This window comes from Balearica regulorum, chromosome 3 (genome assembly GCF_011004875.1).
Source record: "Balearica regulorum gibbericeps isolate bBalReg1 chromosome 3, bBalReg1.pri, whole genome shotgun sequence".
Classification (NCBI taxonomy): domain Eukaryota; kingdom Metazoa; phylum Chordata; class Aves; order Gruiformes; family Gruidae; genus Balearica; species Balearica regulorum.
In genome coordinates, this window is record NC_046186.1 from 120743162 (window position 1) to 120758055 (window position 14894).

Consider the following 14894-nt stretch of genomic DNA (forward strand, 5'->3'; position numbering starts at 1 on the left):
AAGTATTCCCGTTACCTGCAACTAACAGCTCTTGTGCCAGACTGCAGCACCTAATTTGCAATCTGCTCTGATATACCTGCAATCACATTTCATCTTCCCTTGTCATTTAATGTATGATAAATATTCCTAAGCATATTTTGCTAGAGAAGTGGCACACAACTAACACGGACTGAACGACCAGAAAGCAGTAATTAGTCTATTCTTTGCTGATGTCAGGCATGCAGTACAGCTCTGCAAATCCATCAGTGAACCCAATTAATCTGCACCAATCCTCAAGAACTATATCTGAAGAAAAAAAAAAATTCAAGCCAAATCAACTCATCCAACAGCCCCTGTCTGCCTTGCAGTCAAGGTTTAGGAGCAATACACAGTCCATTTTGTCACCACACCGTGCCACCCAACCTCTCCTTTAACAGTTATGCTTCATTGTCATCTCTGCAAACAAACCTACCACAAATTCATCAGCCTCTCACGCCATCTCTCCCCCTCCTTCTTCAAAAGTGCTTTTCCTTCCCTGATCAGGGTTCTTCATAGAAAAGATTACACAAATACTGTTTGGTTCAATAGATCACGTTAGCCTAGCCAGAGTAACCACTCCATGGCCCTATTTCGTACTTCCCAATATGGCATTCATCCTCTGTTTCCACGCACTGTTTTCTGAGAGAAACCCTGTAAGAATTAAGAGTAACGTGTCCTTATCATGTCTACATAACAAAAAAAGCAAATTGCATGAAAGTATCAATATTTTAAATTGTTGTTTCTTGGGATCTTTTAAGAACTTTTATCCCAAATTGTTTATTTCAAAACAAGTAGGAAAGGAATTGATAACTGTAATAAGAGCCTATGTTTCCTTTCAGCAGCTGCAGCAGCAGTATAGATGCCTAATGGCAGAGATAGGAGTGAGCATCCTGGATCCAGAATACAGCCTCTGCTAAGAGGCGAGAGGAGAAGATTCGTATGTGCAACAAGTATAGTACACAGAGCAACAATCAATCATGAACACCTCCACAAGCTCAGGAAGGAAAACCAAAAAGCAAATGTGAAAAACATGGCAATTTCAGGCATGGGAAAGAAATATGTTCAAGAAGGAGAAAAAAGGGAGTAGAAAACCCTGTACAGTTTTGGAATGGCCTAAAAATTCAAGGAGGAAAAATTACCACTTTGTTATGAGAAGCTCTTTCATCCAACCTATCTTGTTCAAAACCACAGCTTACATCTTGCAAGACCTTTCTTATTATTTTCCACAACATCATACTGTTCACAGGATTATGGAAACCCTGGATCACTGGAATCCAAGAGATGCTTCTTATTAACCTTTCAAGTCCTTACTCTTTTTGCCCCCTTTATTAGTCACTAAACTCCTGACTGATTGCTTCCAGTCTGCAGAAGCATGTGTGCACTCAAGTTCAACACAGAAATTGTTAGAAAAGGAAATCTATCTCTAACTTCAAGAATAAACAGCCTGCTCTTTAATAACTTTTTCATACCCATTTCCTCCTTACCAAACTGCACACAAACATTTCTGAAGTTGATTATATATTCTCTCTGAGATGGCATATTACTAGACCAACTGCAGATATAAAATGCTTTTATATAACTATTTGATAGGTGGATCACATCTGTAAATATTTTATCTCTTCATATTTTCAGATGGTATTACACAAAAACAACACAATACAAACACCAAGCCTACATTAAAATTTTTCAAGTAAATGATCTATCAGTACAACGTCTGAAAAAGTAGAGTATTCAATCTGAACAATCACTCTTGAACATAGTATCTACAACGTTATACATCTCCTCATGGCCTTCTAAAATTGCCAATTGCAAGGTTAGCTCACAAAGAAAGTTACAATTTGAGAGCCCCAAAGTCAACTGAATAGAGCCAGCTTTTTCAGAAATGAGAGGGCAGAGGTATGTTGTTACTTCAGCGATACTAATTTCAAGAACTCCACAAACAGACCTTACAATAGTCCACATTCCAGACTATCTCACCTTATTTGCCTAAAGTTCCTAGTTATTGTTACTGGTTAAAGAAATAAGCTCTTATTTTCAGGAAAGACCAAGCAAGTGACCCTTAACTGTCCAAGCGTAGGACCTCATGGTGGTGCGATAACAGCGTCTATATAAAATGGAAAGCAAGGCTCCAACTTTTGATGTATGTCAGCTGCCAATCACCCATTTAACTCAAATTTTGATCACTTGCTATTATAAAAAGAAAGAGACACACAACATCAGTAACTAGCAGCACTTACTGGTCATGGAATGGATTTTCTATCGGACAGCATGCAGCAATTGCAGAAAGTCAGATTACGGATTCACCTACTCATTAAACGAGTTGGTCATTAAGCAGGGGAGGACAAGTGAGACTGCTCCACACCATATCTATGGTCTTTGTGATCTATGCTGTCTGTCCCATGACCAGCTATTTTAGCCATTGGTGGGACAGGATCAATTCTGAGCAAAACACCAGTAACTTGCAATGGGAAAGAATGGGAAGCCATAGAGAGATCAAAGTAATAGCCCCATCTGCCACAGAAATCTAAACCATGAAAAAGGCAAGCAGCCTTAAAATCTGGAGACCTTCTATTTCTCCCTTTTCATGAGCAGATACGTTACATTAAGGCACATTCAGTGACACCTGCACTGCTCCCCAGGAACAGGTTCCCTCCCACAGAAAGACTGACTGGTGCTTTCTAGAACTCCAAAGGCAAAATGAAACATTACAATCATTCACAAATACCATTTATTCAAGTCTAGTAACAAGGCAAACGGGACTTTTGACAAGGCAAATAGTATGACTTTGTAACAGTCCGCCTAAGGGCTGAGCTCTTCAGTGGAAAGGAAGAGAGAGTTTTGCTTCATTCTTCTCAAAAAAAAAATAAAAATCAAGATTCTCTTGCTGTTGAACAGGTACAGCTTTAATGAGTTCTTCATTCAGTGGATGATAGCTAGAATGACTTGTATAGCCAAACCAACAAAAGAAACCACAGCACTTCACTACCTTATATAAGATAATGCAGGCCTTCAAAAGGAGGGGATATAAGTATTGATTTCCCTCCAAGATCCCAGCAGCAAGAACCTTCACAGGGAAAAGATCAACAACTCATCATCCAACTGTGCTGCACCATCTATTTCTGTGCCTCACATCAGCCGCTCGGGAGCATCTTGCCCTGAAAACTACAGCATCACAGCATTAGTGCCGTTGAGGACAGCTGTGAAAGGGTTGTTCTGACACTCTTCTCCATGTTGCAGTCCTATTCCAGGCACTCAGATACATTAGCACATATTCCTGGAATATCAAAGTTACTACTAGATGCAATTATTTAATTAATTCCAGAATGGCTGGGAATCTGTTGTCTTCTACAGTTTCACAAGCCTTTTTATCCATATTTACAAAACTTCCAGAAACTGCTACCATAAGAAGATGGGTGAGGACCAAAAAGACAGATTTTCATAGCTTGGCAAGAACATAAGCAAAGCAATCTGGTTAATGTCAAAGCTCAGTATTTTCAGTATTTATACTATTGCCATTCCATATATTCGAATCCTCTACAGGACAGATCTTTGGGAATACAAAGTCCAAAAAAATCACATGATAGAGTCAAGTCAACTCACACTTTTCCTGCAGCAGCAAGAGGACCACAAAGCCTGCTCTCAGAAAGTCCAACTCAATAAAATTTATTTGAGCCTTTGATCCATGCACTTCAGTAATTTTGATGTGGTGTTACACATTCATCTTTCATAAGAATAAGATGTCCTAAACAGTATAATCAAAAAAACTTTTGAAGAGTTAACAGCCTAGGTCATAAACATCTCCATTATGTGCGACTTCTACAGACATCAAAGAGTCTTCCCCAAACTGGATGTATTACATATCTTGCAAAATTAGTAAATGAACTCACACCATAAATGTTGCAATTTTTGAAGTAGCACAATGTATCTATTTATTATAGAATGGAACTAAGCCCAGGCTACTGATTAGCCATCCTGCAAATAATGCTTATGCAACCTTTAATAATGATTTCCACTAACAACCAACCAGAGATTTTATGATTTGGAAAATTTCACTTCTAAACTAATTTACAACAATTCCCCAAATCTAACGAGAGAGATGATTGAAACTACAGAGGAAACCAGCCTTCTCCAAAATCGATGAGGTATCAATTTTCATAACTAGCCACTCTTAGGTAAACTGCCTATATTAAGATTTTGATCTCATTTTTTAAGTTCTGGTAAGTATTCCTCTGTCCCTGGAAAAGGGATTAATTCAATTTTAAGGAAAATATTAAAACACAAGTTTCAGACTTCTGTCTTTGGCAACTCATGAACAGGAAGGAATACCAATTGAGCTGTTAAAACCACAAAGGAAAGTAAACCACTGAACAATGCAAGTAGACCACAAAAAATGACAAGTTACAAAATGAAGAAGAAATACAAAATAAGTCACCTCAGTAAGCATGGAAATTACACCCCTACAAATTTTCCCACACAGTATATGCAAACCTGGTGAAAATAAAGCCATCAGTTCCTACAAAGCTGTAACAAACACTTGACAGACTCACAGTATAGCCCCAAGTTCATCATCACAGCCAGATATTACTGGAACAAATGGCCCAAGTCTGGAACAAAAGTCAGCAGCGTATATCAAGCCCAAACAACTCGCCATTATTTTAGAAAAGGTGAAAGCAGAACACCACTAGTGATTCTGGGTGATATATAACAAAGAGGTATTTCCTCTGTCAGTAAGGGAAATTCATATGAATTCTTTCTCCTCCCCCTTTTTGGTCTTTCTCTCTTCCCCCTCAAGGTTCTTTCTTCCCTGCATGCTAAGAAAAAGCAGAGAGTGTAGGTTATGCATAAATACATGACAGAAAATACTGTTTTAGAACAAAGCTCCTGTGCGTGGGCGCATGTCTATAAAATAAAAGGCATTGTTACTCTACCAAGTACATATCCACATCCAGCAATCAATCAGATCTTAAAATTTTGACAGCTACATGCAGTTATATTTTCACCAGAGGTTTGACTTTCATATTAATACCTGGGTTTTAATGATATCATCAAGAGATGAATCAAAACTGACATTTGAAGGCAGAGTGGTATTAACAGTTGCGGAAGAAAATTCTCATCCCTGAAATCTGTAATTTATTTTTAATTACTTTATGAAGTTATCAGTTGCAGAGAAGAATAAATCTGTTCCCAACTCGTATTTAAAACTGTCTCTGTATAATGCAAAATTGCTCAGCTTCATATAACAATAATTATTTTGTGGTACATAGCACCACTAGGTACCCTTGATCCAGAGAGAGCCTGCAAATACTGTCAACATTACACTTTTAGAAGTTAAATAACCTTAAGTAATATCATTAGCTTGCTAAAACTGCTCAAGTAAACTACAGAATACAATCACCAACACAAATGTGTTACGAAAGAATCTGCTCCATCCTCTTGCAGAATCAGAAATGCGACATTTTCTCTAGGATCCTCATTAACTCCAATTATTAAACTGAAAATTTCATGGTGCAGCATCAAGTGAAGTTTGGAAAACACAAACATTATGTATGTATTAAGAGAACATGATGCATGCGTTACTGAAGACTTATACGTGCAAGACACTGATTTTGTGTAGCCCATGCTGCCTGCCTTTTTTATAGATGCATCCCCATGGACACTTTAACATTATATAAACTCCCCCAGAAATAAAGATTATTCTTTAACTTTCCAAAATCATCTCCCTTTGAGAAAATATTACCTAGCAAACACACATTATATACCTCACAAATGCATTGGATTCCTGGGTTTCTACTAGATGCCAGCATAAAAGAATATGTGTAATTCATTTTCAGATATTAAAAAAAGAAGACCAATGCTGGCTAACTGTAACTGGAAAAGATAAACAGGATTAAGTAACAGGTGTCTGACTGCACACAATTCAAAGTCATGCATCAAATACGGTGCATAGCCTTGCTGGCAAAATGGAAACATGGTTTTTGCACCTTGCTTTGAAAATTACCACTAAGTGATTTAAAAACATCCGCGTAAAGTACATACACACAGACAACACAAGCACTTGTATCCCGAAAGACCTTTCAATACATCTGAAAGAAAACAAACAAAACAATCTTCAAAGGTGAGCTTTTCTGTCTCCAAGAAAAAGGCGGGGGGGGGGGGGGGGGAAACCCCCACACCACAAGAAAGTTATACTTAACTACACAGAAACATTTGTCACACCGCCCAGCACTGACAAAATCCGGATACACTCAGAAACTACAGCAAGCTGCACAGCTGGCAGCGAAGATGAGAAGAATAATTCACTCTACAGTCTCACACACAAATATATATATATTAAAAAAAAAAATTCACACACGTACATACAGACATGCATGTGTGCGTTACGTCCATCTCCTCTGAGGTAGCGGGCCGGTGCGCCGAGGCCGGAGCCGGCAGAGCCGCCCGGCGGCTGCCCCAGGCGGAGCGGGGAGCCCAAGGTTACGGCCCGGAGCTGAGGGACGGGTAGAGCCGCTACCCGTGAAGGACGCGATGCCGCCGCCAGCCCCAGCGGTCCCCAACGGTCGCTCCCAACGGTCGCCCCCAACGGTCGCGGCGCGCGCCGCCACCGCCGCCCCGCGCGCGCAGCCCCTCACTGCCGCCTTACCTCAGCCGCCGCCGGGGCGGGAGGCAGGGCGGGCGCCGCCGCCGGCCCCGCCGCGCTGCGCAGGGTGCCGGGGCTGCGCCGAGGCGACGACCTCCTCCTTCCTCCTCCGCACACTATGCCTGTATGTGTGTGTGCAACCCGTCCGCCTCACAGCGGCGGCGGCTCCTCCTTTCCCACCCCCACCCCCCCCCTTCTCTTCCCCTCCCTCCCCCGCCCCGGCGGCCCCGCCGCCGCGTCCGCCTCAATCCCCGCAGCGCGGAGAAACGCGGCAGGGAAGGGGGAAACCCCACCGCCACAGCCGCCTCCTAGGCTGGGCGGGCCGCGTCGTGCTCCCCCCTCTAACCGGACACGGACACCCGCCTCCCCACGCCGCGCAGGGCCGCGGGCAGCGCATGGCAAGTGGGCGGCGGGGCCGCGGGCGCGGAGCTCCGCCTGCGCGGCCCCGGGCGCGGCCGGGTGCGCGGCCCTCGCGTGCGGCCGTGCCTTACTCCTCTGCACCACACACGCGTATATACACACACATACCACGCAGGGGGCTGCACCGGCGTGCCTGTGTTTACTACATGTATTTAAAGGGCAGCTGAATGGGTGAGAAGGAAATCCCCCGTGTGCTCCCAGCTCCTGTCAGGCCTTCTGTCTGTCTTCAATGCAGAAACGCACAACCGAAGAGAAAAAGCGGTGTTTCAGAGGCTGCCGGAGGGTTCCCAAACTCTCACAGTTTTTGTCTCAAAATTACAGTTGGGCTCCTTGAGGTTTATTTGAAGTGAGCAGTAGAGGAGACTCAACACAGGACAAGCAAGCTGAGCTAAGCACCCAGCAGTCTGGAGCACAGGGTTTCCTCTCCGAACATCCTCCATCCAGTCCTTTCACAGCTCGTGACTGGCTGCGAACCGCTGTCATGGATTGCCCATGTAGCACCCTGTGCCCCTCTGCTGTCATTATGTGCCTGGTCTAAATTTTCCCTCTCTCCTCATGATTTTACAAGAAGCATTTTCCTCTGTGTCAAGAAAAAAAAAAAACCCATAAAACACCCACAAAAGCAAAGGGCTGAGTTTTACAGCTGAAGCAGGTTCCCCATCCTTTTCCTCCTACAGCCCACCACCTTGGACTTTGTTTGTGAACTGTGGAGTTTGGCCACCTGGGGCCTGCAGCCCAGCCACCCTGAAAGGACACAGGCGCCAAGAGCTGGTGGCAGCACTCAGAAGTAAGGAGAGGCAGCAAGCTACAGCTGAAGAAGTTATCTAGGGTGAACTGAGGAAACAGTGGAGGAAAATCTAAAATAGTTTTGCTAGAGAGTCATAATAAGGGTGTTGCATTGTCATGAACTACACGGTCGGGTAATGCAGTGGCTGGAGTTCACGCTGTATTATCCTATACCATAAACTGTAAAAATCCAGCTTGGAACAAGACCCCCTTCTGGTGCCAGGTGCTGTACCAGGATGTGATAAAAATTATTCTGCGTTCAAGAGCTGACACCGTGCTCCTGGAGCTGCCATGGAGAAGTAAGCAAAGGGCTGACTGAGAACAACAGCAACGATGACGCATGATTCCAGGGCCAGCCTGTCAGCACAGCAGACCTACAGACCGAGGGGTTTCTGTAATTGAGGCAAGTGTTATTTTAAGCAGATGTTCATATTTGCTTATGTCTACTCAATTAGAAATTCCTCATGGGCACGGTGGTAGAGGTAGGTCTTTAGAAATACACGAAGGGGAGCAAGGCTGCAGCTCAGGCTCGGGGTGGGTGTATCATGCAAAAGTAGGTGCCGGAAGGAAATAACAAAGGAACCTGCATGAGAAGCACATGAGTTGGATGAAGGCCAGTGTTGCTGGCAGGGCTAAAGGGATTGAGTTAACACACATGATATAGGAGCAGCAATTATAGCCATTAAAGATGGAGGGCATCAGCTTGAATGTGAGATGGACATGGGACTAGTGAAGAGGTTTTTGTTTGTGGTTCCAGAAGTGTTTGTTTCTAAATGAATGAAATGGATACATTTGTGGGTATACAAATGAAGTGCTCCATGTCTTTTTCATTGCTTTTTTTTTTTTTTTTTGGCCATTGGGCTGCATGTAAATTAAGTAAATTATTATAAAAGTAGTAATGAAAAATATTTTAATTCCAGTGAGGCATAATGGCTTACTAGCAAACAGTATTGGAGTCTCCCTAGGAATCCCGGTGTGGTTTGTGTTCAGACCTCTAGAGCTTCCACTGGCTGTAAGCACAGACACTGTTCTGGTCCATAATGCTGTCTGACTTTTACCATGATTTCTTATCTCCTTTCCCCCCAAAAATGGCTTCTGCATGGCAATAGGTCATGGCTGCCTGCCTGCGTGAGAGGATTTTGTTCAGGCCTGTTATCTTAATTATTCTAGTTCTTAACACAGTTTTAGCAAAATGTAGGGACTTGAAATGTTTGGGTAACTGCATGAAATGCAGACAGGTGGTGGCATCTCAGAATTTGTGGAAGTATAGTTTCTTTAGAAAAAGCCGTTCTTTGTTCTTTCACAGTCTTTCCCTTTCTGATGTCAGCACTCTGACATAACTTGTTCATTGAAAGAAGGGCAATCATCAAAGGAACACTTGTCAGGACCATGGCTCAGCAAAAAATTAGAGATACTGACAATGTCAGTTTTAACAGCAAGTGGAAGTGGACTTCACATTAGAAAATGTTTAAAGTCGTAGAAAGTAAAGCCATACGGAGGGTCTGAAACTCCCCACGCAGCCTTAAGTGGCAGGGTCAGGGCGGCATATCAGGATCAATTCCTGCATTGTGAGTTTCATTGTGGTACAACTCTGTTTACACACTTGGACTTCTAAGCACAGCTCAACCGATGATGGTGCTTTCAACTTTGTTTCTCCACTAATTTTCTCCTGACTTCAGTCAGTGTGACTTGACCAGTTAGGGATGAGTTAGGAGTGAATCTGAGAACTCCAGTTTCACAGCTAGTTCTTAGGTTGACTTGCTGCCTTGCTGTGGACAAGATACAGGTGTACTGTTTCATTTTCTTCCTTTTAAATTATTAGTATTTCCCTCATTTACAGTACCTTGTCAATACAGGACAACACTTGCTAGTTATAGCTTTATAAATAGTACGTATAAATGTATGCAGATGCTAAAGATTTCACCCTTGTGACTTAGAAAGACTTAGGAAAAGAAGAACAATGCCAACAATTCATGTGGGTTGAAAACAAAATGCCCCAGGAAACACAACAGAAAAATCCTAACCTCTGAAGTGCTCAGCTGAAACCTGGTGCACTTAAAATGGTTGCCCCTGCCACACCATCTGATCATAGCAACACAAACCTACAGCTGTCTTCAGAGGAACCTGCTCAATCTGCAGCATATTCAGATTAAAAATTATTTTTCCAAAGATATTGAAAGTTTGGTAAAGTAACATGATCTTTTGCTTTTTTTTCGTATCTGATACAAGGGTGCAGGACATTTTACAATCACAACCCCACTATGTCTCAGAATATCCACACAAAGGAGTTTGTTCTCAGTGTTTTATTTCCAGGTTGTCGAAGGCAAAATTTTCCTTGGACATCAGCACGTGTAGTAATTGCAAGTATGCAGCAGGTGTAGAAACACAGTAGGTATTTAAAGTTTGAACATGCAAAACTCAGTGAGAATGTTGAAACTGTGGGTCTATGCCATTACCTCACAGTCAATCTCTGATACAGCCCGCGTTGATCTAGCACGTGTAGTGCTTCTTACTGATTTATACCACCTCTTGGTCGAACTATTAATTTCTTTGGTTCTAAGCCTGGATGTTCCTAGTTAAATATGTTGACGTGGAATACTAAGGAAAGCTTCATGTGCATAATTAAACACTGTTATAAGATACTTGAATAAATGCCCTCTTTGCAGCTCTTATTTTGGTCTGGTACATAGATACTATAGTGTGGCGACACAAGTCATTTCAGAGCTAGCGATGAAAGGTGTTTTTCCTTGGTCGCAGTCCTTAACACGTGCAAGCTTAAGAGGACACTTTTAATCTTTTACAATGCTTATCTGCTGTTGTCCTGCACATTGCACAAGAACGGTGCTCTACCTGTGCTCAGAGCTTCCTGGAAACTGCATCAGGATGGCGCTTAAGCTAATATTCCTCACAACATGGCTTATTAACGTGGGCTCGATGCTGTACGCAGTAGCCACAGTGCATGTAGCTACATGGCTTTTGATCTGCACACTCCCCAGGGAGGACTTTGCTGCTTCTTCTGCCAAAAAGCTCTACTCGATGTGTTATCATCTGCCACTAATGGTACTACAGTTGATATTGATGGGTAAAATACTAGTCTCAGTAAAGTCAATAGCAAAGCATGCACTTACATGAGTGATTTTCCAAGTCTTACATTGCAGCCAAACGTGCGCATCTTTAACGTGAAAGGCGATCCAATGGTCAGTCAAGAGGCAGACTGTAGACTGAAGCAGACGTACATCGATTTCTCATCTATTTCCAAAAAATGTCTGGGGCAAATAATTTTGATTACATATAGTGGGGGTTTTTCATAACCATTTTCATGAACCTTGCTGGACCATTTTGTTACAGCTTGAGGCAGCCAGCAAGCTTGGAATATTTTAGTCTGGTAGTTAAAATTTTGGCAAAATACCGAAAGTCTTGGCAGTTTTAACTGTAGATGTCTCTACCAGCTCTCCCTTGCAAAAACACTTGGCTACACAAATATTTTGGTTAGGCAAGACAGAGCAAAATGAAAGAGATTTTCTTCTTGAAGCTTTCTTTTTTTGCAGGGTTTTTTTCACAAGGTCATTCATTATCCACACCTGTAAATACCATCCTGTTCCAGACCGTTAGTGGTTCCAGTCATTTGTATCAGCTGTGATATTTTTGTGTTGCAGACCAGTATCCCATCAAATGCTTTGATTTAAAAAAGCTGAGCTTACCTTATTTTAGCTTTCTTGACAAGCTAAATTTCTTCCATTATCAGATCCTTGATTAATTATAAAATAAAATTATCTATGATAATTTCTCAGAAAGGCTGTTAGCTTCTTCCTAGGCTTTTCAGGAAGCAACAGACACCCAAAGATGCACGTAATAGGAATGAGTGGGAACAAAGGGAATGTTTTTCCTCTGCCTACAATGTAATATTAATGACAGACATTGCAATTATTATTTTTGAGTTGTTTTTGTTTTATTAATAGGAATGAATATTACTACTCAAAAGTGCGATAGTGGATCTATTTGGGATACTAAATAGTCTCCTCATTATACTGGGATACGTTTATCTTCAGGCTTGTGCTCCAGGTCTTCTGAATGCAGCAGGACAGAAGCATGGGGCTGAAGAAGAGTTCCTCCAGAAGCTAGATAATGCAGCAGGGAAGAAAACAGAGCTTTCAGGATAATGCTGCTAATAAGATTGTGTTTTTCCGTTTGGACTTTAGAAGAAAAGATTTGAGTTTCTTTGCCCGGTTTAATGACAAGAAATTGAATTTAGCACTGAACAATACTTTTTGAATCTTTTAAGGTACCAATATCTCCACCTTCCAAAAAAATGGCATCAGTATCAAAACTATCACAGTACTATTAAGCCTTCAGACAAGGAGCCAGTCAGCTTTTATGTGTGTGAGACAAGGATCTCTGTCCTATATCAGCATCCCTGTCCCCATCTACTGTGACCTGAACAGGGGCAGGAATTATTTCTGCCTGACTTTACTATGTGCTAGAGGCAGTAGCCCTGGGGCTCCTTTCTCGCTTTTGAGAGATTATTTCTCATTACTGTCTTAAGAAGAGCAAAGCCTCACTGACCCCAAAAACGTGTCAGAGAGTGCATTTCACCTCCAGTCTCTCCCTCAGTGTATTTACGCATCACTAATAACACTAAGATTGCCTGCTGAGCTCTCGAACCTGCTTGTACTCCCCCCTCTCAGCTTACTGAGTATGTCTCTGCAGTGGTGCAAATCAAGTTGACTTTTGTCTAATGTTCAGGCGAGCTGAAGGGGTTGGGTATTGCCTGCAAGTAAACTGTAAGAGTATCAACACAACTGCTGCTGAAACAACAATATTCAGTATTGTAAATTATATAAAGACAAGCAGATTACATAAAAATTGCTTATTGGAATTCGTAAAGGAAGACTTATTAATCAACTGTAACAAATGTGTGCTCACTCGGAAGTACTCTGCTTTAATTATTGATGCACAACGCAAGGATTTTTCAGTTTAGGATTTTTCAGTCTAAAGGAAATCTTCAACCGTAAAAGAAGATAAAGCAGTCCAACCCGTGCATCTTCCTGTGTGATTTTTAATTTAGCAGTTGACTGTCCTTTGTTTTCACTTCCAACAGATGTTATTCAACACCCATTTTCCTACTGTCTCAATAGTTGTGTTTGGTTTATAATAATGGAGGTAAATTCACCGTTAATAAATTTAAGTGGGAAATCCAAAGATGCTCTCTAACATTAAGTAAGAGGCAAGTTTTTGCCGTAACCCTTCACTGTAAACAGTGAAGTCGAGAGACTTCAGTTTGTGGTTTTTATGTTTTTAGCATGGATTATATGACACAGTGCTTGCAATGGAAGGTCCCTTCCAGTCCTCTGTAAGCATTTTCTGAATCTGCTTCTCTATGTTTTCCTTCAAATCTTCTAGGAAAAGTAACTTAACGAATAACATTACCCTGTATACCCCTCTTATAGACATACCTTCCTGCTCTTCCTTTTCCAGGGCTCAGATTGTTTTCCCTTTCTCAAAACTTCCCTGAGAAATTGTTGCATGATGTCATCGGTCTTACTAAAGTGCAGTAAGCTTTTAGATGTCATCTGAGTCTGTACATGCATTTGTACAATACAAGTCCTAGTGCATGCAGAGTACCCGAAGGCTTTCCATACTGCTTCAGCATCAGAGATGTCCTTTGAAAGTGTCACCGTGTGTAATCAGACTGCGATTCTGGATAGAATAGTGAATAAACAAAAATCACATCAGCAAACTGTCTGAATATTCTTAATATTTCAATTCATCTGCTGTTTGACACATTTCTCATCTGGTACCATTGGAAAAAGTCAGCGACATTGAGCAGACTCGCCTGTCTTTCCTCCCCACCCGGGGAAGGTGTACCAGCCCTCTGGGAGCCAGCCAAATGTGTTTTTTATGACAGCGACTGCGCGTTGCTTGCTTCACCTGACAGTCAGCGACAAGGTGCAAGGCTGTCTGCTGGCGAAAAGGGAGGGTGGGAAGGACAGTGCGGGGCACCTGTATGCCAGAGGGGCCCGAGTATATTAGTGCCACCCACTGCTGAGCCATCTGCAGGTTATTACACATGATAGTGACTTGACAGACAGCAAGTTATTAGAAAGGAGTCAGAGCACATCCACTGTGCAGGCTTAAGCGCATCTCCTCCTGCTGTGCTGTTATTTATCTCTTCACCTTATTTTCAGCATTTGCTTTTAATTCATATACTGGCAGTGACACATGGCAGGAGTCCACAAATGCATAAGATAGCAGCTGGTTGTGCCCCAAAGGAACTGTCTTTTGGCAATAAATCTGAGAGGCAGACAGCAAACCACACTTTAGTAGGTACAGAGCAGGTTGGTCACTTGAATGCTTATGTACGTGCTCACTGCAGGGTATGTTACTTACTCAGACAGGCATGGACAGCAAGAATGCGATATCAATGCAACACCAACGGCAGTGTCGTTCCCTGGTGACCAGTGGGGTGGGGGTTACAGGAGGTCTCTTTCGAGGGACCTCTTTGACAGTAGTGCAGTATGGACAGCCAGTGGTTATCCTGCGTGCACTGAGCTTGCCCAATAGAACTGCAGTTACCGGCCTCCTCCCTCCTTTTGACGTGAATAGTTGCCACATCCTCCTCTTGAATAATTAAGCTACAGCTGAATAATTTGGAGTATTTTGTCTGTTGTCTCTGGTGTTGAGCAGAGGTTGGCTTTCTGCAGCACCACACAATGGTGTAATGTTCTTGCTAAGTCCAGGAATAACTTTTTTACTACAAGGCCACCAGTGGGCTCTTGGGTTTTTAATCTCCCTCTCTTCTCTATGTTAATACTGCCCTTAACCCTGTATCTTGAGGTATCAGTAACCAACTTGCCCTTGCGCAGAGCAGGGAGCAGTGTCTATCATCAGACCGGTGAAGAAAGGACTTCCTTCAAATATCACCTGGACAGCAAGCTGCAGCAGAAAAAATATGTGGTGTCCTTACTAGCGGCCTCAGTCAGTCAAGCAATAGGAAGGCTCTGGCTTTCCCCTTGGGCTGTGTAACAGGATTTTA

General features: G+C 42.4%; 1 protein-coding gene across 3 annotated transcripts in view; it reads right to left on the reverse strand.

Moving 5' to 3' along the window:
- PLCB4 (phospholipase C beta 4) overlaps positions 1-6808 on the reverse strand; it is a 206021-nt gene extending 199213 nt beyond the window's left edge. For 2 of the 3 annotated variants that reach the window (XM_075749802.1, XM_075749800.1), the window contains exon 1: positions 6659-6805. The gene's annotated coding sequence lies outside the window, so the exon portion shown is untranslated. Of the gene's footprint in view, positions 1-6658 lie in introns of all 3 variants that reach the window. The other variant, XM_075749801.1, reaches the window with a different exon arrangement.
- Between the last annotated feature and the right edge of the window lie 8086 nt (positions 6809-14894).